Below are 27033 nucleotides of genomic sequence, written 5' to 3' on the forward strand. Positions count from 1 at the left end.
AAATCCCATCCATCCTCTGGATCATCAAAACAATGTATGTGCTCTCTCCTTTGAATTGTTTATTTTTTCATTTTCCTCCTTTTATGAAGACTTTATTTTTTTTAGAGCAGTTTAAGGTTTATAACAAATTTGAGAGGGAGGTACAGAGATTTCCCCTATACTCCCTGCCCCCACACATGCACCACCTCCCCCATTATCAGCATCACTCACCAAAATGGTACATTTTTCATCAGGGATGAACACTGACAAATCATAATCACCCAAAGTCTATAGTTCACCCTAGGGTTCACTCTTGGTGTTACATATTCAATGGGCTTGACAAATGTATAATGACACATATCTATCAGTATAATATACAGAGTAATGTCATTGCTCTAAAAATCCTCTGTGCTCTAACTATTCATCTCTCCCCATATTTATTTTTCTTGTGATCATATACTAGACTTTAATTACAGTTATTTGTTTACAGAATTCTAAATTACTGTTTGGGAACACATGCTAGAAAATATGAAATCTTTTAGAAAAGTTTTTTTTTTCTTTTAATAATAACAGCCTCTATTTATAAAGCTGTTTATTACATTTGCCTTTATCCCAACAGAGCAGGAATTTCTGGAGGCTATGGCTATTATCGCCTTTTGCAAGCAGAATGTCTGGCACATAAAAAGCATTTAACAAACAGCTTGGTTATAATGTAGTGGAATAAGTCGGGTACCCTTGGGTTCAAATCCAGTTTCTGGCCCTTATCAGCTGTGTGAAATTGTGAATTTATCAAGCCTCAGTGGTACTGAACAGGAATGATAAGATCAACCTAATTAGGACATTGAGGGAGTTAATAAAGATAATTTACATACCAGAAGTTCTATAAGTGGAAGCGATTATTATGACTTTCCAAGTTTGTATTTCTCCACACCCTTCTCAACAGGCAAGGTAGGTGTTCAGTTCTTTCTTTATGTTATTTTGAAGCTGAGTGATACAAGTTTGATAAAGACAAAGCCTAACACTAAATAAAAGGTAAGACCTGTAAAAGAAGTATTGATGGTACTGCACAATTTTGTTTACTGTGAATTCCTTCCTTCCTTCCTTCCTTCCTTCCTTCCTTCCTTCCTTCCTTCCTTCCTTCCTCCCTCCCTCCCTCCCTCCCTCCCTCCTTTTTCTCCCTCCCTCCTTTTCTTTCTTTCCCTCTCTCCCTCCCTCCCTCCCTCCCTCTCTCTCTCTCTCTCTCTCTCCCCACTCCACCCCACCAAAACGAAAAAAGAGAAAGAAATTGAAAAAAAAAAGACAGGTGAAAACAAAGCAAGGCAAAAGATAGAATTGTGTTAAATCACCCAAGGTCACCAGAAAGGCTTGGAAATTATTTACATTCTAATTTACACCACCTGAGGCCACTTTGCTCTCTGGAGAGCAACTGGCTGGGGTAGATGTTAAGAGTTCAGGCATCTCCCATGAGGCTTATCTGCAATGCAGATTTTTCTGAGCCTTTCCTAGCTATTTCTGCCTCCAGATCCACCAGCTGCTCTCAGTCCTTCCAGCTGGCTTAATAGGATTTGTCTTCTCAATAGCCTGCTTCCAGGCAGTCCGCTACCAGAACGCATTCCGGACGGAGAGTTTTCCCTCCTAACTTCTGTCAAAATCCCTACCAATCTCCAAAGTTAAAGGGTCCATTATTGCCTGACTCAAAGGTAAATTTGTGAGCAGTTATTTTCTGCTCTCTGTCTCTTGTCTCGTAGACGTTATCTTTTGCAGGAGCTCTCTCACCATCCCTGTTGCAGAATTAAGAGTGGCACACCACCCTTTATGGCTGGTAAAGCCTGGATACCCTTGGTGAGCTTGGAGGCAGCTACCTGGGTTTGCAGGCTTCCTTTGGTGTGAGTGCTGTTGGGCTACCTGATTTCAAATGCTCTACTGTTTCTTCTCTGCTGGACTCTTCAGTTGAGCCAGGATTTCAACTATGTAACCTGTCCTGCAGGTTAAGGTTACGCTGAGTTTATCTGCAAAGATGCATGCTGTTTTTTAGGAAAACTCAAGCATATTGTTATGAGGCAAATAGCTCAGGTCATTTGAGGTTTAGGCTTCTCCCACTGACAGCTGTGTGCTCTTGGCCACTTTACAGGAATAGGTTTCTTACTCATAATTTCAATTATGTCAGAATTGTGAGGAGTAAATATCATATTGATTGTGAAGTACTTAATAAATCTTAATTTTTAAAGACTTACACTTTGGATCCACAAATTAAAATTAGATTGCACAATCTGATTTTAATGACATTTCTACTAAAAATCAGTACTTAGATATGGTCACTAAGTGGTGGCTGGTATTCCAATTTTTATTTCTATTTATTTCTATTTAGTGACAACCACGTTAAAGGTAATCAATTAATCTTTTTCAGGGTTTCCCTTTATTTTTAGTCATAGTAATGTAGGATTTTATTTTCAGAATATTTCATGAAGTATCTCATTCCTTTCTACATCTTACATGAAAAAATTATTCTCTTTTTAGGTTTAACTCTAACCATGGTTCATACGTCAGGAAAATGAATTTTTGAATCTAGAGGGAGAAATGCTATTTATTTTCATAAGATATTTAATAATCTTTGACATGTAAACATTGCTTCAGAAAAAGATAAATAGCTGTTCATTATCTATAAACTTTTATGAATTACCTTCAATATGCTATAGAGTTTGCTCTTGAGAGTTTTTATTTCTTCAATGTTTTTTTCCCCCTTGCTTCGCTAATGACTTGCCAAGTATGTAAATGAGAAAAAATGCCTATTGATTCTGGGTTCCATCAATAATAATTCCTGAGTTTACTACAAATCAGCTTTGGAGTTTCAAATCACATTGGGTTGACAATGTGTTTTTCTGCTATATAGGACCTGCAGATTGGAAAGGATAAAGGATATTTGGCATCTTAGTCTCCTTTGAAGGAGGTCTGCTTATATTTTCTAAAATAAATCTTAATCATCAAAGACTTACACTTTGTATTTACAAACTGAAATGAAATTGTAGGGCAGACTCTCTACTTAATGACATTTAAGAAAGAAAGTTGTTTACTTGCAGTACATGACAGGCATAAACTCTTCCAAGCTTTAAGGTTCAGCTTCATGCATTCCTCTTTTTACAAACATTTTGTGTGGAAAATCTCCCAGATTAATTTATACAACATCTGACTCAAGTATATGATATTGTTGTTCTTTTCTAAACTACTTGTTCATCTTTTGAATTTTATCTAGTCTGAAAAGGAAATTGACCAATATGCCTTACCTTCTCCAACAAGGCTGATTTGTATTTTCCCCCAAAATGAAACAAATCAACTCTCACATAAAAAGAAGTTGACAAATTTCATTTGCTGTTGAAATTAAAGATATCACTGGCTTTTAAAATAAATCTAAACACTATCAGGGTTGTTGTTTTTTTTTAAATTTCTTCAAATACATTTAGGTAGAATTAGCAAAGGATGCACGGGGGCAGTTTATCAATGATAAACTAAATGCTGCTGAACACCCTCTGCATTTGACTTCACCTCTTCAGGAAGGCCAGGAGCCACCTTGGGCACCCCTAGCTATCAGAAGAATGGGGCCTCTTGTAAACTCAATGGATCAGAATCCCAGCAATTTGAAGAGCTAGTGTAAATAGGAAGATGAATACAGAAATAAACCCTAAACTTCTACTTTAATATTAATAATTAATACCCACTACCAATAAATGTACATATTCACACTGGGAATCTACTTTAATGTGCTCATAGAACAGGAAGCAGCTCTCCTGACAACGGAAAGAGACCAAGAAGATTCAGATTCTTGAGAGGACCTTAAGTGGGTTCTGAATACGCCCAAACTGGGCTAACTCTCCAACAGGGTTTTTATAAATGTGAAGAGCTATCTGTGGGGCTTGGTGCCACTTCTCTAAAGTAAATATTACACTTTGGAAATTCACTACCACTTTGGAAATTCACTTAGTGGCTTCATAACTTGCGCTGTTTACTGGAAATAGGAAGCCGACTAGTGAGAGATATTCTGGGGACTGCACCTCTCTGGGAGCCCTAAGAGGGACGCTAAGGACTCAAGCAGACATCTCATGTTCAAAAACCAGTGGCTTGAACTGAGCCCATTTACAGAAACTGATTAACCTTAAATATCAAAGAAAGATAAGGTGTCCTTAAGGAAGAGGATTACTGGTTTTGCACAGCCTCTCATTCATCTCCAACCAGGAGTCAAACTGGCTTTAGACTTGACGACAATAACCATTGGTTGAACAGGATTGCCTGTCCCTGTTCAAACAGACCTGAAGCCAAGAAATTTCTGGTTTATTTAGGGCCAAAGTGCAATGTAGAAACTACCATATGTTGTGGCTATGATTTTTTTTCCTACCTAGCATGTTGCCCCTGAGAGATGCTTAAAAAGACCATGACACTAAACGATAATCAGCAGCGAGAGCTTTATCACCTCCAATGTTCTTTATAATTATTGTCTCATTTGATGTAGAAACTTGAAAGCAGGGCTTAGCATAAATAATCAACAGAATGTACCTAAATAATATCCTACCTAATGATGTTCCATGCACCTTTTATAAGTAGAAGAGGGAAACAGGCAGAGTAAACATCTAAGGGTGCATTTTTAAAGCTTTTCTGCTTTGGTGGGCAGCTAGCTCATTTGGGTCAGTGTTAGTCTATAAGTGGGGAGAAGAGTTATCCCCTTTTTAAAGTCCAGGTTTAACCACTTCATATCTCTTCTATCCTCCATTTTTTGGCCGCATAATAGAATAACCACAGTTTTGCAAGTTTTTGACAGAATCCCAATTTTTGGAATAAATGTAATACTATGAGAGAACCCTTCTATTTAGTTAAGTGTCCTGATCTTTTCATCAGTGGAATGACCCACAATGGCAGTTACTGGTTTCAAAGTTGATCTAGCAGTCTAAGGGCTATGTGTGCTCAGGTGGGAAAACACAGATATAGAAAAGTTTGTATAACTCCAAGGTAAAGCCACAGATGTCCTGCTTTTGCTGGATGGAGGAGTGTGCAGTTGCCTGTGGGGATAAGTGACACATTCCAGGGAGCTAAGGGCTCTGCTTTGCTGAGCTGTGCAGGTCCCATGGTCTGCCTGCTGGAGGACTCTGTTTTGCATACTGTGTGCATTCATTAGTTTGCACTAATTTACCTCTGAGATTGCCTGATCTCTCCAACATTGAGAAGGAAGTACCAAAAGGAGGCTGTAGATTCGGTTAGGGAGTAAGAAAGATGAACAGATTTTTACTTTTAGAATGATTCCGTTTGTTTAATCACAGCTTCAGTTTAGTATTCCTATCAGACACCGAGATATTCATTAAGTCTGTGCCCCGTACCCTTGAAACAAGAACACTGTGTAAATCCCTGCCTTGATCTGCCCTAATCCAGATAAGCTGATTCGGTAGTTTGGCCCTTGAGTTAACCAAAGTCCCTGTCACATAGGGAGTTCAGTGCCCTATCTACATAACCATAAGTTGTACCAAAAAGGGTTTTGCTCCTGGTCTTAAGAATCTTACCAACAATCATTTTAATGATACGTTTGTTCTCTGGTGTGAGCATCAGCAGATAAAAGATAATTGGAACTAAGAAAAGGGAGATCTTAAATGTGTCTATCTTGCTTTCTCTTGGAACCTTTTGGTAAAGGATTTCCATAAAATTGTCTTTGGAATTTCACTGGGGTAACTTACAGTGGAGCGCAGTTGGGATCTCACAGACCTGTAATCATGTGCATATGATTCTTGTCTGTGGGGAGAACACTGTTAGGTTCTTTTATTACTTAAGCAAAAATAACAAATAATTATCCTGCTGTAAAAGAAATACTAATAATTATGGTTTGCCAGGCGTGTTGTATAAGGGGACAGGAAAAACAAAGCGTTAGTGTCAGCAAATCCCCAGAGTACTTCTGCAGACTGAAATAAACTCCCACATCTAATGGCCTCCCCACGGAAATCTGAAAAACTCCAGGGGCTGAACAAGACTATCTGGTTATGGTTTATTGTACATAATCAGAGAGGTGGAGGTTTTGAACAGTCAGGAATTTCCCACTGTATTTTAGTTAGTGCTGCAGGAGGCGGGGCAGGAGAGAGAGGGAGAGAGAATATGCAAAGGTGAATGAATAATCTCTGAAAGAAAAATATTGGTAGAGGTAGGAGGTAGAGGTAACTGGACTACTCTAAGAAACAATTTTAAAAATGAGTGTCTTCTAGCTGCTATTCATTAGTAGTCTTCTCTACAAAATATTTTGGTAAGACTCAATTTAGTATCTTAGACACTTTGCATGACTTTTAGATGGCACTTATGGAAATAGATTTATTGAAAATTAGGTCTTTTGTATTAAACAAACATGTATAAGAGGACCTCATCTGACAATAATTGGTATCAGAAAAGGGGACATTTAAAGTGAATCTTCCTCAAACACAGATCAAATCTCATTAAAAACTGAAAAAAGTGCGAGGCAATCTTTAGTTTGAAAAAATGAAGTAGATGTTATAAAATAAGCTTATTGTAACTATGCATAGAAATATTTACATTATAATTGTAACAATGAGCTAATTCTAAGAAAAAAATAAATGAATCAAATGTTTTGTTTTATTTTTTTGAGAATAATTTCCTCACAAATTTTAGTAGAGAACAATTCAACATCCTTTAACGTCTCATTTGGCTTTCTCAGCATGCTCCTTAGAAACGCTGCTCTTGTAAAATATTCAAAACCTTAATCAGTTTTCTAGTTTCTTTATAATTATTCTACCATACAAATAATTATCTGCTAAAGTGAATTTTGTATCCTCATCCTTCTGGATTTTTCCGTTTTTCACTGAGTATCTGGTCTAACCGTATCAGATCTTCATTTTTCTGTGATTTGTCTATTACTTGAGCATTTCTCCAACATTGACTTCCTATTCTAAAAAATGCTGCATCTTTTGCAAGACCTGCAATTTCAATTTACAGTTAAATAGTATCAAATGTGTGTTGTGTTGTCCCAAATTAACATCTTCTGGAAATCAGTGCATGAGCAAAGACCTTGACCTTTTGAGAGGGGACAGCAGCTACCATTACCAGGGATAGATGGATGTTCAAGTGGATATTCATTTTATAAGTGGTAGTTTGTTAGTGGCCTATGTTCATGTTTTGATGAGAGGGCCCAGTAGAATAGAAATTTTCCAAATTTGTAACATGGCCGTTCTCATTCAAAATCATATATCAAGCCTTTTCTTTAAGAAAGCATCCATTTGCTTGACACCACCACAGACCACCATTCATAATAAGTTTTCAGACTTTATGATTTGTGGCTCTTTCAGAGAATTACTTGAAGACTATTTCTAAATATATGTCCATGGGTAAAAATATAAAAGAAATGAAGAGTTGCCAGGTCTAACTACATATTTAGTTTTCAGACACAGTGAAAAGGCAGGTTGTTCCTCTTGGTATTAATATGGGGAGAAAAAATAAGGAAATTGGTGTTAAAAATACAGTGGCTTCACTTTGTGGACCCAATCTAATCAGAATCTAGTTAATTAGCATGTATCTCAATTAGGTTAGGTATATGGAGAAGCTTTAGGAAAATCTATACCAATGTCTTCATTTGTTTTGATGTCACCATTTGGAATGTAATAATTATGACATTTGATAATTGAGATCATGTCTATGAGTCACTTGCTTTTGCATCTATGAGGCTATCTTTCTTTCTTGGAGCTGAGTAACTGCATAATTAGATTGCCATTTAAAGAAACAATAACAGCAAAAAAATCAAATGCTAACTCAACTGACACATGGTAAAGAAGGTCTGTTGTTTGTATTTTAAGAGGACTCTACAGTAAACTTATGGCATTAATGAGATTGAATATATCATTTGCTGTTGTATTCCTATTAAATTTCAGCAAAATATTTATTAGCCTTATGTGTATTTTGAAGTTGTTTTATTTTGAATGATCAGAAAAACTAATCATATCTGCCAGGTAGTATAATAAAATAATAATCACAAAACTCATCCACTCACCAACACATTTCTTATGTTACACTATATATATCCAAGGTACATTTCCAAGTAGGTGGCATTCTACTTTCAGGTAGAATTAGGAAATATATAAACACTGGATACAATTTTGCACTTAAAACATTTTCGAAAGTTGGGGGATGTTGTGAATATTTCATGTTTTTACTTTTCCTTCCAGTATCTTAAGAGATATATACTTAAATCCAAGGAGAAACAACGGTTCCATTGACTAAGATGAATTAGTGAAGAGAGAACATAAAATTTGATCCCATGGTCAGTCTCTACCAAACAGATTTTGAAATATGGTAAATTATTCCCTCCATATCAAGTCTTCAATGTAATACTGAGTGGCTACTTTACCCAGTGGGTATACTCCATTGCTGGGTTCTAACAGTCTGGTACCCTTTTACTCTTTCAGTCCCGGGCTAGAAGCTTGCTGCTGAAACTTGTTCATATTTCTAGCTGTCACCTTCTTACTCCCTTTGTAATCCAAACTCCTCTAACGTGTTCACCTGACTTATTGGCTCATTTTTTATCTGTCCCATTTGCTTCTTAGCATTTTGGTAGATTTTTTCCCACTCTACCACTTGCTGAAATGTTTTTTGATAGATCCTTTGTGCTAATCTTATTTAAAAATTGAATGATTGTCTCTTAACCGTTTTGTTGAATGACTTCTCTTTGCCACAACAATGAAGCAGTGGAAAGAATACTGAAAACTTGATTTCAGTCTTGACTCTGCCACCCACAACAGACTGTGAAAACTTCTGACAAGTTATAAAACATCGAAAAACTGACACAGATTGCTGTAGACATACATCAAAAGATGTTATGATTGGCTACCCATTTCTTTTTGGAATCTTGTTTTCATTAGATTCTGCAAGGCTGACATGTCGTTTCTTCATTACTCCCTTTGCTAGCTTTTCTTACCCTGCTGCCCAACCATTGTTGTGTCCCAAGATTATTAGTCTTTCCCAAGACACTTGTTCCACATATGTCTGATGAACTCATCCATCTTAATTCACAATAAATTTTCTCAAAACTCACTGACTTATATCTTATCTAAAGCCTCCAAGAAATCCCTGTTACTACAGAATAGATATACAGTCTATAAATAAGCAAACAGTGAGCATTGCAAGCCCTCTGTCATCTGGCCTCAACTGACATTTCCAGTTCTACCTCCCATAATTCCCTGTGTGTCAGCCACTTGTAGTTCTCATTGCCCATCATTCCCTGCTTCTATTCTTTTGCTTCTGTTATTTTCTCAGCTTTTTCTTGTTCTCTCACCGTATTCTTTGTGTTATAGTTAATTACCATCCCAGATATGATTAGATAAACTCCTTGAAATCAGGACGAGGGTTTCATGCATTTTTTAAAACAGAATCTAAGGAGACAGGATAATTCAGTATTATAGTGACGAAGAAATATGCAGAATGAATGTTTTATTTGGACTTAAACCTTTTGAAAATTTAAACTTCTAAAAAAAGTTAATATTTACCAAATTAATTTAGATTTTAATATTAAAACCATGAATTAATTAACATAGCCACTGGATCATTGATTTTTTTTTTAGTAATAGCTATATTAAGATATAATTTATATACAAAAATTCACCCTTTTACCTGATACAATTCAGTGATTTTTAGTATATTCACAGAATTATGCAACCATCTCCACTATCTAATTTTAGAACATTTTTGTCACCCTCCCCCCAAAGAAACCCCATACCCATTTGCAGTCACTCCCCATTTCCACCTTACATGAACCATAGGCAACTGTTAACCTAGTTTCTCTCTCTATGGATTTGCCTCCTCTTCTGGACATTTCATGTAAATGAAGTAATACAGTATGTGGTCTTTTGTGAAAGGCTTTTTTCATTTAGCATAATATTTTCAGGATTCATCTATATTGTAGCAAGTATCAGTACTTTATTGCTTTTTATAACTGAATAATATTCCACTAAATGGATATGCTACATTTTATTAATCCATTCAATGGCTGATGGACATTTGGGTTGTTGAATCACTGATTTTTAAAACTGATAAGGAACTCAGTGATCATTTGCTCAAATTCCCTTCTTTTGTGCATGTGAAACTGAAGCCCAACGATGTATTTCTAGACCTTTACCTAAAGAGTTATTGAGTTTCGTATTATATCATACATGCTAGGTTGATGCAATATGATGCAAGCATTCATTCATTCTTCTATTCATTCTTCTATATAGTTAATAGTCACAGAGCACAAAGTCCTAAAAATCTGGATTGCAAAACCAATGGTGTTCCTTATTTTTATGAAGCTTACAGTCTAGTGGGGAATACGCTTGTAATCAAATGATCACATAAATAAATGCAAAGTTAGAACTGTGATAAGGGCCATGAAGGAGAGATTCAGGAATTGACCTTGACCGGGAGGATAATTTACCTGTGATCTATGAGTAAATAATTATTAACCAGGCAAAGAGAAGACCATTCAGGTGGAGCATGAGCACATACAAAGGCCCTATGGTTACAGGAGAATGGCACATAGGGGCAATTTCAGGAGGCCAGTGTAACGGGCGCAGAGGGTGAGAGGAGCATGGCATAGACTGAGGCTGGATGTATAAATAAGGCTAGGGAAATCAGTCTTCCAGGACAAGGAAATGGTTTTTGTCTTGTTCCTAAGAACACTGGATTGTTGAAGTATTTAAATCCCAGGGGTTAATGCAAGCAAAAAGAAAATGTGTGTTGCTTTACATTTCTGTTCCAGGGCTTAGATGCATGAAGTAAGGCACAACTTGCGGGGCAATGCCAAAACTCTGTTGTGCCAAAACTTGTGGTAGAATCTGTGGCCTTTAAAGTTTGTTTTTACTGAATTCCTTGCTACCCAAAGTAGAAACTTTTGTTATTTTCACAGAATAAACAGCTCCTTATTAGAATTCTGCTATTCAGTTTTGTAGAGAACTATTCTTTACAACCCTCCTACAGAATAGACAATCAAACCTATTTGGGAAGTAATAGATGTAAAGGCAACATTTTTTTCCATTGCACAGTAAGTCTGTAAAATCTAGAGTACAAAAATAGTTCTTTAAACTGCACATGGCTAATATCTAATTCCTTAGCCCAAATGCTTTTAACTTGAGGTCCGTTGGCTCCCAGGCAGTACACAACTGGGATCCTGGAAGCTTTTGTACAAATAAAGGTCATGTCTACTTTGGCGTCAATCCAGAGCTTTCATTAAATTTTATAAAATGACAGTCATCCACACAGAAAGCTAAAAAAAAAAAAAAAAAAAAAAAACCAAAAATAACAGATTTTTTTTTGAGAAGGGAATCCATAAATTCTAGGAAGAAGTATTTGGGCTTATTTCTCAATTGTGATCCCCCAATCAGGCTCTTATGGATCATGTTGAGTACTTACTTGTGAACGGGTAGATTCCTGGACCCACTCCAGACCTCTACAATCAGAATCTCTGGAATGGAAACCGGGACTCTGAATTTTTAACCAGGATCCTGGATGATTGTGATGTCTGCCCATGTCTGGAAAATTCAATAGAACGTAATAAATAACAACATTCTTTCTCTGTTAAATGTTTCAACAAACCATTCCTACAATTTGTACAATAATACTAGTACCAGTAACAAACACTCAATATCTGTCAGACCCTGTGTATGAGGCTTTCTCTGGCCTACCCCTAGGCCTTAAAATTGCTTTACAAGGAAGACATATTATTATCCACAATTTAAGATGAAAAAATTATGGCTCAATGAAATTAAATAACATTCTATACAGAGCTCTAGCTGGCTCCAAAGCCATTTTTTTCCAATCTGTGAAGCATCCTCTTGCTGTACCCACTCTACTAGTTCTCATTGCAAGAAGTATCCATAAAAAAGAAAGTAAATGGAGTTATGTATGAGTCTAACAGTCCCACTTAGCATCTACCGAAATCCACGGTCATCAACAAAAGTACAGATTTATAATGAACAAAGTACAACACATGAGTCTCTCTTGCTAAGCACAACTGTCTGACACTTTTCTAAAAGCAGCTTCCAGAAGTAGCACTTTACATGCAGGAATAGTGTGAATATGAGAAACTTGCTTCCAGGTGTTACAATTTAACAAGCAGAGAATATAAAAGGAAACCAAATATTACATTATGTAAAGTGACCCTAAAACCTACCAGCATGGATCACTACCAAAAACAGGAAAAAAAAGAGAAAAAGAACAAAACTCTATGTAACCCTGTAAAGGAGCTGAAAGACAGGTCTGTTGGATTTTTTTAAAATACGAGTTTTTACAAAATTTTTGCCTCAAAGAGATGGCTCTGTGATATGTGTACTGTATCACTTGAATTATGCTTCGTTTCATTCAACTCTTTTACTGGGCATTGATAATGAAGTTATTAAATTAAAAAATATCCTGACAATCATCTCTGTTTTATAGGCTTTTACTTGAAAAGAATTCAAACCTTTTAGCCAATATAATAAAATCAATTCTTGAAATTTTGAGTGACAAAAAAATGCATTTTATAGTTATTACCCTAGTTGTACTTAAAAAATATTTGCATTTCATTTATGAAGTCATCAGATTAAGAAATTTAGCTTGACTTTTAAGGAGGCTTAATTACAATAACAATGATTTATTTTAAAATACCATCACCGATTATTTCTTTTTGAGGAATCAGATTTTAATTATTTCATGGAAATGACTTCATTTGTATGATGCTCAAAACCAACTCTCTGGGAAATTGGAAACCAGAAATTTCCCCTACGTCTGTTGTGACTGAGTTTGTCAGCTGCCATATAATGGCATAAGTGCTATTCCTTGTGGTTCCCACTGGAAACTGCTATTTAGTAGGCAACTATAGCAAATTATTTGTTGAATGAGAGAACTATTAAATAGACCTACCTACACTGAAACTTAGACTATTAGGTGATACTACACACAGTAGTCAATACTATAGTCGAGAACACGGTGAGAAAGAAATGGTGGATGTGTTTTGTGTTGATAGTGCATGGGCCCCTTCAAGGCATGAAAACATCCCATTAGAACAAGTTTCAAAGAGACTTATTTAAGGAGAGAGAAGCATTTAACTTTCTTCTGACAGAAGTTCCTATCTGTTGGTCTAGCAGCAGAGTTACATGTGTTTTCTTGCAAACAATTTAGTAGAATAGAAATCCGTATTGCAGATTTTAGTGTTATTTTAAAATCATATCAGGATCTCATGAGTCTGTGCTCTACTGTGATAGTTTTCAGTCCATTTCTGGAGGCTAATGGTAAGATTACCTTCTATTACACTGGGGTCTCATCCCCCTGTTACAGTCACCTGGAAGTCTCCAAAGAACCAGTGAGAGTGCTTTTAGAGCTTGAAGCAGACTTGCTGAGCAGAGGGAAAACCTATTCAGTTCATGCTAAGTAGATAGAGACCCCCAAAACATGAGGCAAAGAGAACATTACAAATGGCTTCCAGTCTCCTTTCAAACTGTTTTCTCCCCTTTTCTTCAGCTTCATGAGTTTGCTTTTATCTGAATGACTCTCGGTTTGGCATTACATTAAAAAATAGGATGGATGTGAGATGAACAAAGTAAAATCATAAATAAGTTAGGCAAAACCAAACCAAACCGCTGTACTGTGGTATCTGTACTCCTTCACTAAGAAGGTGCTTCTAAAGGCAAAGCCTGCTAAGGGTGAAATGAGGCAAGTCCGCAGGTGCAGGGGCACTCACAGAGCAGGCTATTACACTTCAGTGTTGGGGAGATCCCAGGAGGTGGATGGAAGCTGTCAGTGGGAGTGGGGGAGCCTGGCCCCACACATGCAGTTAGACAACTCTAACACGCCAAACGTGACTTTTTGTAATGTGATTGTTGGGAGTCATGATTTAAAAGACAATACATTTTGAAATCTCAATAATTCTGTTTAAGGACTGATGGTTGTTGCTTAGCCTAGCGTGGCTCTAAAAACCATTCTGAGAGTCTGAGGGTGAAACCCTACCTCTGAAGGAATCTTTTGTGTCTCCAAATACCAAAGGTGGCTGATGTCATCCCCTAGGGGAGCCCAGAGGAGCCCAGAGGAACCCAAGCAAAGCATCAGCAGCCCTCACATTCCTTTGGAACAACAGTAATTAGAACAGCTGGAATATTTGCAACTTCTTTGGCTCACTTGCTGTTTTTTTTTTTTTTTTTTTTTTTTTAGCTTATACTTTAATCTTATTTTCATATGTTTTTGTATAAATCAGAAACAGGTGGCTTGATTATAGATGTTAAGTGTTTACTAGGAGCTTTAGATAAAAGGCTTTCCAAACATGGTGCTGTGGGTTCCCTGATTTCTGGCTACAGTCCCTTTCTCCCTATGCCCCTCCTCCTTCCTCTTCTCACTTCCCTCCATCCCTGTGGTGTCTACTTAAATCTAAGCCAGTTAAATAAAGCATAATAATAGAACACTATTCTGAAAAGAGCACAAAGAAGGGCAATTGCACTGCCACGGACAGAATAACAGAAGAAAGGAAAAACATTTCAAAGAGCTCCCCAGCAGACGTCTGCCTCCTCCTTTGACTATTTATAGGGAGGCAAACACCACACCCCCCCCACTACCAGCATCTCTATGCCAAGTCCTCCCCTTTTGTTTGGTGAAATCTTAATGATATATCCTTGTGTGTCTTAATATTTCTAAGATACTGATGAGAGAATTATTGTATCGTGTGCATGAATATTGTAGAATTTCCAGAACACCTGGGAGTGCTAAGATAGTGGATTCAGATACCATTCAAGGCTAGCTTTTATTTTGATATATCCTCTCAGCCAGCAAGTAATATTCTCACTCAATTAAGAAATCTTCACCTTTTAAAATGGATCATTACTGGCAATTTCTCTAGTAATAAAATGTTGGCTGCCACTGTTAAGAAAATAACTTGGGGAGGAAGACAGATATTTCAAATTAGCATTACGGAAGGGGTTGCCAACTTAGTCCCCACTGAGCTAATTAAGTTATCATACATTGCCTCTTAAACAATATGCAGCAAAAGATGAAGGACCTGAATCGGCTGGAGATCACCCTTAATTGTAAACTCTTCCCCAAGACTCCAGTGAGTTGATGAAATCCCTCTGCTTCGAGACCGTTTAGCTCTTCGGGCTAAAAGTAGATTTGCCTGAATTTCATTTTTCCGGTCAGATGACTGTAGCACAGCGTGTGTTTTCCTCTCTCTGGTGGAGTCGTCTTTTCTAAATGCACGCCTTTTCAAATTATCCAGCAGTCAGGAATGTCCTCCTCAGAGAGTGTGGGAGCTCAGGCAAAGCACATCATCAGTCAGCTGAATTGTGACTTCTGGAGACCACAGCTGGAATTGGAGTGCTTACATTGACCTCAGAAATAGCCTGGTGCTCTGTCGCCCAGGTTTGGCCAAATGTCTTTTCCGTGAAATCTCTGTATGCTGCTGCAGGTTGACAGACAGATGGCTCCCAGCAGGTGAACTTGGGGCTATTAGTGAATGAGAAGCTTTCTTTCTCTGGCACAATCCTTCTCAAAGAAACCCTACGTCTTGAGCATTTACAAAAGGCACTTAGCTGCTATAAACAGAACTAAAGAGAAGAATCGAAGCATGAGGTCTGCTCAAGTTGATATGTCATCTTTTCACAAGGGTATAGAGTAGTGCTGAATGGTGAAGAAATCCTGTTTGAAGACTGATATTGGCACAGCACAGTTTTCCACAATTGTCAAAGCACTTCTCTAGAGATGATTTTATTTAATTCTTGCAGCAACACTGTAAGGGAAATCTCAGTAATAATCTCCATTTTAGGTGATAAACCCGAGGTTCCAAAAAGTTGGAAAGTCTGTCCAATATATTCCACAGCCAGGTGATAGGCCAGGGTTCCATAGCCAAAGTTTGTGTTATTTTTATTTCATTTGCTTGTGTTTTTTTTGTTTTGTTTTTGGTTTATATACCACATATGAGTGAAATCATATGGTTGTCTACTTTTTCTGTCTGACTCATTTCACTTAGCATTATAATCTCAAGATCCATTCATGTTGTCACAAATGGTCCTATTTCATCTTTTCTTACTGCCGAAGTTATTTTTATTTCAAAATTTAATCAAACTCTAGTCAGAATGGTTAGGAAAACTAAACTGTTACCATTCTTTCATTTATTCATTCATTCATTCAACTCTACTAAGTATCCACTTTCAAAACAGGGAAACAGTTAAGCCAGGTAGATAAGATTTCATTGCTTGTAACACAGGAGTTAATATAAAACATCAGCACTCTTTTCTATTTTCTGTAGTACATCCCTCAATTTTTCATTTATTTGATGAGTAGTTATTGAACAAGTAAGTTAAGTACTTGCTAGCAGACAGAGAGTGCTGTATAGTAAATACAAAAGAAAATTGGCCCCTGCCCTTCTGGACCTTACAGATTAATTGGAGTTGGGTCGGGAAGACATTAAACAAATAAATAATACACAGTGCTGCTGATGGTATAGGGAATTAGACATTGGTAGGAATGTCAATTGCTAATACCTCTTGAGACAATTTGATAATATGGCAGCCTTATTTGAAGTGCAGTATATACTCTTACGTGTTTTAGTCTTTTTGTCCTTCATTTGTATTCATTTTGAATTCAAAATACTATGAAAAAAAGAATTCATCTATTTGATAGAAACCAGTGGCTTCTAGGATTGAAATAAAGCAGAAGAAAAAGGGCAGGGATGTGAACGTCTTACAATTTCAAGGAGCCTTAATTCACAATGCAAGGTAGTTTATATGACAACCAAATAAGTGGTAGAAACAAGAGCCATACACCAGTGGACAGAGACATTCCTGGAGGTGTTTGAGGAGGACGTCATATAGAGGAGAGCTGCCATTCAACTACATGTTGACAAAGCGAAGGGAGGGAAGAGGGTGGGCAAGGAGAGAGGAAGTAAAGAAAACGAAGAGGACTTTGCAGAAGGAGAGAAGAAGAACAGGAAGCTGAATTGAAAAGGCAATTAATAGGTCTAGAAATGAAGTCATCATGGAAGACGTGAGGGCTTGTGATGGTAGAAAGTTGGGGATAAAGTTGAAAAAGTAGGGTGTAGCTATGGTACAGAAGCCCTTGAGGCCTGGCCTAGAAATTTAGTTTTTATCATTAAGATAAGTTTTGTGGAGCCTAATTGTGCCCTTGCTCAATTCCTTCTCCTTATACTACATGAACCTGTGTACTTGCATTAACTTATACTATTTAAAAAATTGTTAGTGTTTGTATGAAAATTAGAAACAAATGAACAAATGGTTTCTGTCCAGGAAAGAAGCGTTACTCAGATATATTTTGATTCAGAGAGGAAACAGCAGTGTAATCTACTGAGGATGCCAAAAAATGTATACATATTTTAAGAAAGGAAAAAACTATGACAATTGTAATACTCAATATATACCGATAACAAAAGATGAATACAAGTCACATTTGACTTCTACAATTCCAAGATGTGCTCAGAGTGGTTACCATCAGCACTCAGACACTTCTGATTATGGTGAACTACTGCGTGAGCAACATTGACCATCTCTTAAAATGTGTATACATTTTTTGGGAACACCCGGTATAAATAAGTAAAGACAGTTGACATGTGTGTCCCCTTAATAACCAAGGGTCTCTATATTACAGTGTCAACTCATTCATAAAATAAAATATTTATATTTATGTATGAAATTAGAGTCAGCATGTGTTAACAATTTAGCAAAATAAGTTTTCAGGTGATATCAGTGAGCATCATTTCTTTTCAACCTTTTTCAAAAATGAAGGAATTTGAATGCTACCCTAAAGTAGCTGCTGGACTCATCATCCCTCTTTCACTCTTGTGATAGAGGTTTGTACTGCTTACCAAACTCCATTTTATCCTACATTTTTCTCAGTCCCTTGCATTTAGGCAGAGGCATGCTAATGGTTAGTTAAGTCTAGTGGGCTGTGAGAGGAAGTGATGTGTGTCACTGCTGTGTTAACACATTTAAGAGCCAATGCATAGCCTTCCGGATGTCTTTCTCCCTGCTGCAGTAATCCTGGAGCCAGAGAATGTACCCACACCTGCCAGGTCACTGCATGGGAGAGACGTCACCTGAAGAGTCACCCTGCTCACTCAGGATTTGTATGAACAGGATATAAACCTTGATTATGTAGAGACTGAGACTCAAGCCTGACTTTTCTGACTAAATCAATCCTTTATTCTTCACCTATTTGTATCCTTTTTTACTGCCTTGAGTTATGTTGAGATGCTTTGAACAAGACTAGATAAGTTCTACTAAGTCAGCTTAACCCAGTCTGCTAGTCCTTGGCAATAGCCTGGAGTGGCAGGTTTGAGTGAAAGGTGGAACTCTTACTGTCTACCTTACCTAGATTCTCTGGTCAACTTGAGACCGTATGTTTTGAATAGAGCTTTTGTGAAGTGTCCTTAATTCTTTCAAATGTATGTTTTGAAGTATGTTTCTTTTGCAAGAAACATAACATTCCCCTAATAGAAAACCCCAAGGAAGAAATCTTTCTCTGATCTGTTCAACTATTCTTGGTTTTCATTTACCGTGACTTTCAGCTACTCACAAGGAGTGCTAATGAACTGCTTGTAAACCTGTCAGGGAACAGAAACTGTTTAGTAGAGTGTTAGACTAGATGATTTTATGTTGGTCACTGCTCTCCTATTTAAAGGCTGCTTGGACGGTGAAGAGTTTCCCAAGAGTATTGGAAATTCAGTTCTCAGTATTTGAAATCTTGTTTTCTTGGACCAGTGCACTGAATTACATGAACTGTTCAAAATCTCAGAGCAGATCGATAGAGGATGTCACGAACAATGTTTTTATTGTGTATTTGAGAGCTGAGTAGGCTAATGCTAGACAATGAGGTTAAGTTAGCCTCTGGCTATTCAGAATTCCAGCCACTTCAAGCATCTCAGTATTCAGCTTAACTGACAAAGTCTATCAAAACACGAAAAATGGCCAGATGATACTTAGGCTAGACTGTGTTTCAAAGGTTAATGAAAAGTATATCCTGGCCTGGCAATGCAGGGAAGATTTTCTTGACTTTGTTGCTTAATGAAACATGTGCTCCTAATACCAGTTGAGAAAACCACATCTTGCCAATATTTTCTTCACAAGATTCTACAAGTCTGCGTGAATTTATCATTCTAACTTCAATGACATAGGTGTCACATGACTTGCACATAAATATGCCAACAGCCAAGCATGTATCATATGCGCCTCCGTGCGTGGTGTGCACTTCCTTTTTATCTGAGTAATCAGCTGACCAAAATGATTTTGTTTATAGCTAAACAAGTGTTTATCTTGGATTCCTCAATAACTGATATGCTCAACTTACTTTGTGATGCCAACACACGTCCTATTCTCTACCGCATGTAGGCCAGCCCTGCAATATAGTTAACTAGTTGACTTTGTCAGGTGTTATCAGTCATGAGTTTCAAGGATGTTATAACCCAGCTTTAAGAGGTTCAGGAAAGTGTCGTAAATAATCCTGATGGAAGAAAAAAAATGGAGTAGAGAACAGAGGCAGAACTGCAGCTGAGTAAATTTCCATTTGTTCAAGGAGCTGAATGTGCTGAATAATATATGTGCTTAGTAGTTCTGTCACCGGAGAGTGAGTCCTTCCTCGGCACGATGTCCAGGGCCTTGGTGTCTCAAGCAAAGAATTGAACGAGACACAGAAAGTGGTGAAAGAGTAGTTTATTAGAAGAGATAGTAAGTACACTTAGAAGCGGACTTGGACCCAAGCAGTAGAGAATGGCTCAAGGGCTCAAGGTGGCATTATTAGGAGAAAAGTACACTCTAAAGAGTTTGGAGCAGGCCCAGCAAAAGAAGAGGCTCAAAAGGCGCTGACTGGCTAGAACTTGGAGTTTTTATCCTTTTTTCTCTAGAATTGGCTGTTCCTTTCCAGGAGTGGGACCACTTGATTGACACCTGTAATTTGCAAAAGGCTGTTACCTCATCTTTTTAAACTGCACTGGTGTGAGTGGTGTGAGTGGCCAGTTTAATCTAGTTAAGTATCTTGTACCCATTTGTTTACAGTGAAAAGGGGAAGTTTTAGGCAGAGAGGGGAGGTCTTTGGGGCAGTTGAATACTATGGGTTATGCAGGAATGCAGAGACCCGATGCCTGTGTCTAACTGCCTGACTTGTTTTCCCCTTGAAAGACATGATCCCCATAAAATCTCTATGGGAAGTTGAGGGACAGAAGGTCTGTTTTTCTGTATCTGCTTCCTGCTGGGCAGGGAGGGGTGTAGAGCTGTCCCTACCCATTGGGGAATTCACAGAACTCTCACCCTATCTGACCTTGGATGAAAGAAAGGGGTCCCGAGATCCACCTGGAAGACCATGTTGGCTTCTTTGGTTGGGACTGGCTATCTTGCTGGGATATCCTCTGTATCCCCAAGGACACTGAATGAGGAAAAATAGATTTTATTTATAAATCTGTTAGCTCTATAGAGCCTTTTGCCATTCAACCAGTCATTTAAGTGGTGTTAATTGTCCAGGAACTGGGCCCAGAATGGGATGGAAAGAACATTAGGCTCCAATGATTACAATCAACAAGTATAACTGACCTGTGGGGTACGGAATGGCTTGGGAGATATTGGGAAGTCACAGGCTTTTAAGCAGTTATCTGAGAGACATTCTGTGATTCAGGCTAGGAGCAATCTTTAGTCTAGGATTCAGAAACTGATTAGAAGAGTAATCAAAGCCAGGGGCTAAGGAGCTAAGAAACTAGGGAAAAGGAAGCTTAAAATTTCTATAGTGAGGGAGGCTTAAAACTTTTGTAGTGAGGGAGCTCTCCCATTTGAGTTCCAGTAAATTGAAAGTTGCGCTTGGTGAAATACCACTTCTCAGAGGAGCCACAAAGCTTTTATGCTTGAAATTGTCTTTAACTAGAGTTGTAAGACCTAAAACCAACTCTCGGGCTATAAGGAGTTGATATGTAGCTGAAAGGCGTTAGCCACTTTCCAGGTGTATCATGTTGGGAAGGGCATTGAAGTCTCTTGGCCTCAATTTTCTCTTCTGTAAAGTGGAGATAATAATAGTCGCCTGCCTTACAGGCTGATAGGGAGGAATAAATGAATTAATATATATGAAGTGTTTTGAACATTGTCTGGCTCGTAATAAATGCTGTATAAATGTTTGCTAATATGGTTTTAGGGATATTGCAGCCACTCTATATAATGTTTCAAATACTAAAACTGTGCCAAATAATACTCTTAGCAAAAACTGTGTGAAAGTAATTTAATCCTTTTTTTATGGAATAAAAATGATCACTTCTAACTGTACTGTGTTAATTTAAAATGACTATTCAATTTTATGTGCCTTATGGAATAGGCCATAAGTTGCTTTTTAAAAAATAAATCCCAGATGGTATTTATCTCTTTCTCATAAAGTCTAGAAAAAAAGATACTCATTTTAATTTTATAACAAACAAACAAAACTCAAAAGTCAGGATGATGTATAAATGAGGCATGATTTTTATAACTAATAGGTGTTAGGTACTCTCAATTTTCTAATAATCATCTCATTCTTTGGCCAATCATTTCTAAATTCTGTTGGAATGAAAGCAGCCTTTAAGTGTTTAAGGCTGGAATTTTACTCTCATTCATATATAACTGTTGAGTTAATTTTGGAAAGACTGAAAGACAGGGTATTATTTTTTTAAATATTGTTTTTAGTGTTACTCAAATGATGAATATGTTCTTTGATAATAGGTGTCAGTGAATGTTTTCTGTAAAGGGCCAGATGGTAAATATTTTGGGTCATATATAAATATGAAAAGGGCCATACAGTCTCTGTTACAACTACTCAGCTCTGGCAGTGTAGCATGAATGCAGCTACAGACAACACCGAAAAGAATGGACGTGGTTTGTATGCCTGTAAAACTGTATTTAGAAAAACAGTCAGTGGTAGGATGGATCTCGTCTATAGTCCATTGTTTGCTGATCCCTATTTTATAGAATAACTTTTTTCCCTTACTTTCACTAGGGTAAATGTTACATGCACACATATATAATCTGTACTTGCACATTTATGCACATGGATACATGTGTACTATGAAAATCATGAAGAGGAAGTGCAGAAAAATTCACATTAAGGAATTTATAGGCAATAAGGCATTTAAAGAGGGTATAAAGTACGATATTTTATACAACATTGACTGTTTTTATCAGGACAAGGTCCAGAGCTGGTCTACCATTTTATTTTTGTTTTAAAATCAGCCTATGAGGTTTAACTTGCTTTTCATTTAAAGAACCCATAAAATTCTTTAGTTTTAAGTTATTGTGTATAAATGTTATTATCAATATATGTGTCATACATAGATATATGTCATATATAAATGTATAAATATATAATATCATATATAAATATATTCTAAATTTGAAAACTACTGAGTTAGACTAAAAGTGTGTGTGGGGGGGCATGGTGTTCAGAGGTCTGGGCAGTCGAATGTTTTTCCTAAAATAACTGTCAGATTATTTGAGGAAATGGAGAATTCTACTGTGTTTCTTCTTGCCTACAGAATATTCTTTATTTTAAACAACTGTTAATCCTTTCCAACTTTAATATGCATTAACAGACTTGCTCTCTGCTGCCGTTGTGTGTGCAATGCTCACAGACTAAACGAGCTAACACATGTAAAAGCACTTAATCCAGGACCTTACCTGGTCAGTATTTGTCATTTTTAAATCAAACCCTTGACGGCTCGTATCCATATACACATTGTTCTTTGAAAGGTCATAGAAAAGAACTGAGCCACCTGCTTCTTGTCTTTCCAAGTTCACATTTCCTACTGGGCGTTGAAGAAGAGTTCATAGCTATCCATTTGAGTCTTAGGGCTTCTTCTTACAAAACAGCATCTTCCTTGAGAATATGATGGGGTCCACACTACCAGGAATGAAATCACATGCCCTGGTGCAAACACGTGGCGATACATAGATTTAGACCCCTATTGTAGGACCCCAGGACTACAGAACAGGCCTCATCTCTGCCTCTTGCATTTAAGGACAATTACTTATGTATGGATATCCCTTTGTAGTCTTTTCTGTAGATGCAGATGATTACACCTGCATCGCTTATGCGGTACATGACAAGCCTAGTGCCTTCCAGTAATTGTGTTTATTTCTAGGTACCATATAGTAAGACATATTGTTCTAGTGCTGTTTCTAAGCAGAAGTACTAATCCAGAGTGACTTTTAGGGTTCTGAATGTCAAAATAAGTTTAGTACCTATATAGAAAATTTAATGAGTTGTTAAAAAAAAGTCCTCTTCATCCTGTGCTGGGGAGAATCAATACAAACTGGGCTAGAGGCCCAATCCTTTAAAGCTTACTGGATATAATTTACAATTTACCAGGATAAATATATTCTTTTGGGAGATGATACAAATGCCTGCTATTTATTAGCTAAAAGCAATTAAAAATTTTATTTTTCCTTGGATGTAATCCTTATGTAGCTTCTTCACTGGAATGAAGCTAAAAAGTGAGAAAAAGTATGTAGTAATTTGCATTTTTGCTGCTCTATTCCAAACACCTGAAAGAATGCCTAGCAGTTTGTAAATAATATATGACTATAAAGAACAACCATGAAATTCATCACATGGTCTCATAGTTACCCAATATAAAAAGAGAAAGACATGAGTTGAATTTGGTATTGATTTACGTAATGTAATTAATATACATGGATCAAAGATTAAATTATTTCCTAAAATCTTTTTTTTAAAGTTTTTAATAAATTTATTGGGGTGACATTGGTTAGTAAAATTATATAGGTTTCAAGTGTATAATTCAATAATATATCATCTATACATCACATTGTGTGTTCACCACCCAGAGTCAGTTCTCCTTCCATCGCCATATATTTGACCCCTTTACCCTCTCTTACCATAGCTTCCCCCTTACCCTCTGGTAACCACTAAACTGTTGTCTGTGTCTATGAGTTTTTGTTTTCTTGTTTGTTGCTTTCAGTTTATCCCACAAGTGAATGAAATCATATGGTTCTTGACTTTTTTTTTTTTACAGAAAGAAGCCAGAACCTATTATCAACCCTTTGAGAACATAACAAAACGAACTTTACCATTTCACTACTTCCTTGAATTGGTAAGCCCCTACCCTCTCTACAATGAAAGAGTTTTCCACAATTGTGAAAAAGAACTGTTAAACATATTTTTTTTTAAATCTGTATTAAATAAATATCAATTCATTTTGATAAGGGAGCAATACACATGAATTCTAGAGTTAATAAAGTTAGGATTATTAAAACAGCATGTAATACTTTAAAAGATTTAATAGTAAACAAATGAAAAGATCTTTTTTCTGAAATGAGGATTGAAATAAGCCTGTCATCCCTGCTAACAATACCAATAGTATTTTCTTATGTGCCAGACTTGAAGCTACATGACTTACTTTGCATAAATTCAACTATGTACTCCTTACAGTAACCCCGTGAGTAGATATAGGGATCATCCAGCAGAGTCAGGTCTATACAGGAGTTCACCCAAGGTTGAATAAATGGGTCTGGGAGCTGCAGACACTGGAAAGAACAGCAGCCCTGCTCTTATTATGGAAGTTTCATGTTGTGGGCGAAATGTCTAGCAATCAGATTCACCTAGGTTTTGAGTTGGTTCTATCTGAATTTAAGGAAGACAATAATATATAATACATTGCTGTATGAAAGACCTGTAGTAGGCAAACATTGATTTTATGTTTCTATATGTTACTTTGTGATAGTTGCATGAATAAATAAAGGAATGTATATACTGAGCTCCGTTTACAAACAAAGAATATTTTCTTTTATTTTATATCTTGCTTTAAATTCAAAATTCCTAAAATATAAGCAGAATAGTATTACAGAAAGAATACAAATGAATGATTTCTTATTCTAGGAAATGAAGAATGCATTTTAATTTAGTTTCTTTTTATTAGAAGTCTAGAATATCCAATTCTAAATTGTCCACAGAAATGTATCCTTTGCTGTTTTATTTCGTTGTTATTTTATTTTAATCAGGAAAAATTACAAAATTTTCAAAGATAAATATAGGAAATGTATAATAAATACCTGAGTATCTACTGCATGGATTAAGCCAGTGCAAACATTCAGCTTAGTTTGAATCTTTTTTAAAATTTATTTTTAAATTATAATTTACATACAATACTATGTTAGTTTTAGGTATACAGAATGGTGATTAGATATTTATATGCCTTGTGAAGTGATCACCAGTATGGTATTCAGATCTTTTCTAAAAGATAAACCATCACAGAAAGAGCAAAAGCGCATACCGCTCCCTTTCCTTTCTTCCTAGAAGGTGTCACCATCCTTAAGATAGTACAACCCTTCCTGTGTTTGTTCTAATACTTTAATGACGTTTGTGAAACAATATGCCATGTAATTATTTACATTTTAAAAGTTTACATAAATAGTATCATGTAAGATATTCGTTTGCAGCTTGCCTTCACTTACCATTGTATTTAGAGTTTCATCTATATTGATGCCAGAAGATCTGGTTTACTCATTCTAACTGCCATAAAGTTGACCATTATAATGTTTCAATCATCTGGTGCTTAGTATTATTTAATATTTCTTTAGGATATGTATAAGAAATTCAAAGTTCTTAATATGTAATAAGAAATTCAATACGTGTATAAGAAATTCAAAGTTCTTAATATGTAATAATATCATGCCAATCCTTTTTATGTTTCATTTTATTCTCATTAGAAAAAGAATACTTTTTTTATTGGCTGTAAGGATCTTGCTAACTAATGGGACTCGTGATTCACTGCTTTTGCCATAACACAGTAATTGAAATCTGTTTTATTTCCCCATAGATGAAGTACTGACTATTCCCCAATACAGTGTAAATACTACTTTTGAAATTAAAAGATGCTTAAAAGAAAAACAGTCTTATTTGCCCAATGTTAATTGCTCATATTCCATTCAAAAATCATGGATACTTTTTAAAAGAAAAGATTTTTGTTTCAAATTTTCTCTAACAGTTAAGTCTAGAACTTGTTTAAGGTAAAAAAAAAAAAAAAAAATGTCAATAAGCAGTAGTAAGATTTGTAGACATAGAATCTTCCATAACTTTTATTTTCTGAAGGGAATAAATTATTACTCTGGCAGAGTTGGGGGAGAAAGAAGAGATAAACTAACCTTTGCTGGACAAATATGAGTAAATGCAAGATTGTATGTAAACCTCACAGGTCAGCAGTGCATTGAAATTTTGCAGATGAGGAAATTCAGGCCCAAATATGTTATGGAACTTACTCAAGATCAGAGCCTGGACTGAAACTCATCACTCTCAGACTCCAAAGCTATACTGACTACCAGGAAAAGAATTGTGAACACCTAACCTATCTGACACATAAATAGCAGTTTAATTCATTCCACCAATGTTTATTTGGATCCTTTCGTGTGAGTTGGGGGGGGGAGGGGCTAATATTAGAAAAGCGATGAAGATGCAGTATCTACCCAGGGTGAGAAAACAGGCTATTTAGAACAACAAAGATTCATTCAATGATACCATAAATGTGACTATTTAATTAGATATCTCTATTTTGCTTTGTTGTCTTGACATTGTTTACCAAGTAATTATCTTTGTAATTATTTAACCATGCCAATTTTATTAAATTGAATGGGATAATAGGAGTGGAAATGCTTTGTAAATGACAAAGTCTTTGCAATCATTTGCTAATATTACTCATTATTCTGTAAAATTTACAAATGGAAATTTCAAACCTAATACATGTGATTCTAAATGCAAAGGTTGATATATCTCTCTAAAGTTGGAGTCTTCATATAATACCTGCATCTCTTTGACACCAAAGCCCCATGTAAACTTTACAGCCCTGTAATGTAGTAAACAGCCCTGACACTTGGTTTCTTCCCAGGCCTCCACCACCTGTTAGAGACATTGACTTCCTTAAGCCGCAGAGCAGATCATAGTTCCAACCTCATGCCCGTCCAGTACCTGATCATTTCTCCCTATTTCTTCCTGTATCATTGGAATCCGCTCTCTCACCTTGATTACTGCAGTAGCCTCCTCAGTCCTACTCACCTATAGTCTCTTGGTCAC

The 27033-nt window shown here is 36.6% G+C and overlaps 1 protein-coding gene across 49 annotated transcripts in view; it reads left to right on the forward strand.

The window, feature by feature from the left end:
• The window catches only part of MAP2 (microtubule associated protein 2), a 261099-nt gene that overhangs the window by 143909 nt on the left and 90157 nt on the right, over positions 1 to 27033 (forward strand). For 46 of the 49 annotated variants that reach the window (XM_074312390.1, XM_074312447.1, XM_074312481.1 and 43 more), the window contains one exon: positions 23984 to 24061. The exons of the other annotated variants lie outside the window; for them this stretch is intronic. The gene's annotated coding sequence lies outside the window, so the exon portion shown is untranslated. The remainder of the gene's footprint in view (positions 1 to 23983; positions 24062 to 27033) is intronic. 49 annotated transcript variants of the gene reach the window in all.

This window comes from Rhinolophus sinicus, linkage group LG01 (genome assembly GCF_036562045.2).
Source record: "Rhinolophus sinicus isolate RSC01 linkage group LG01, ASM3656204v1, whole genome shotgun sequence".
Taxonomy (NCBI): Eukaryota; Metazoa; Chordata; class Mammalia; order Chiroptera; family Rhinolophidae; genus Rhinolophus; species Rhinolophus sinicus.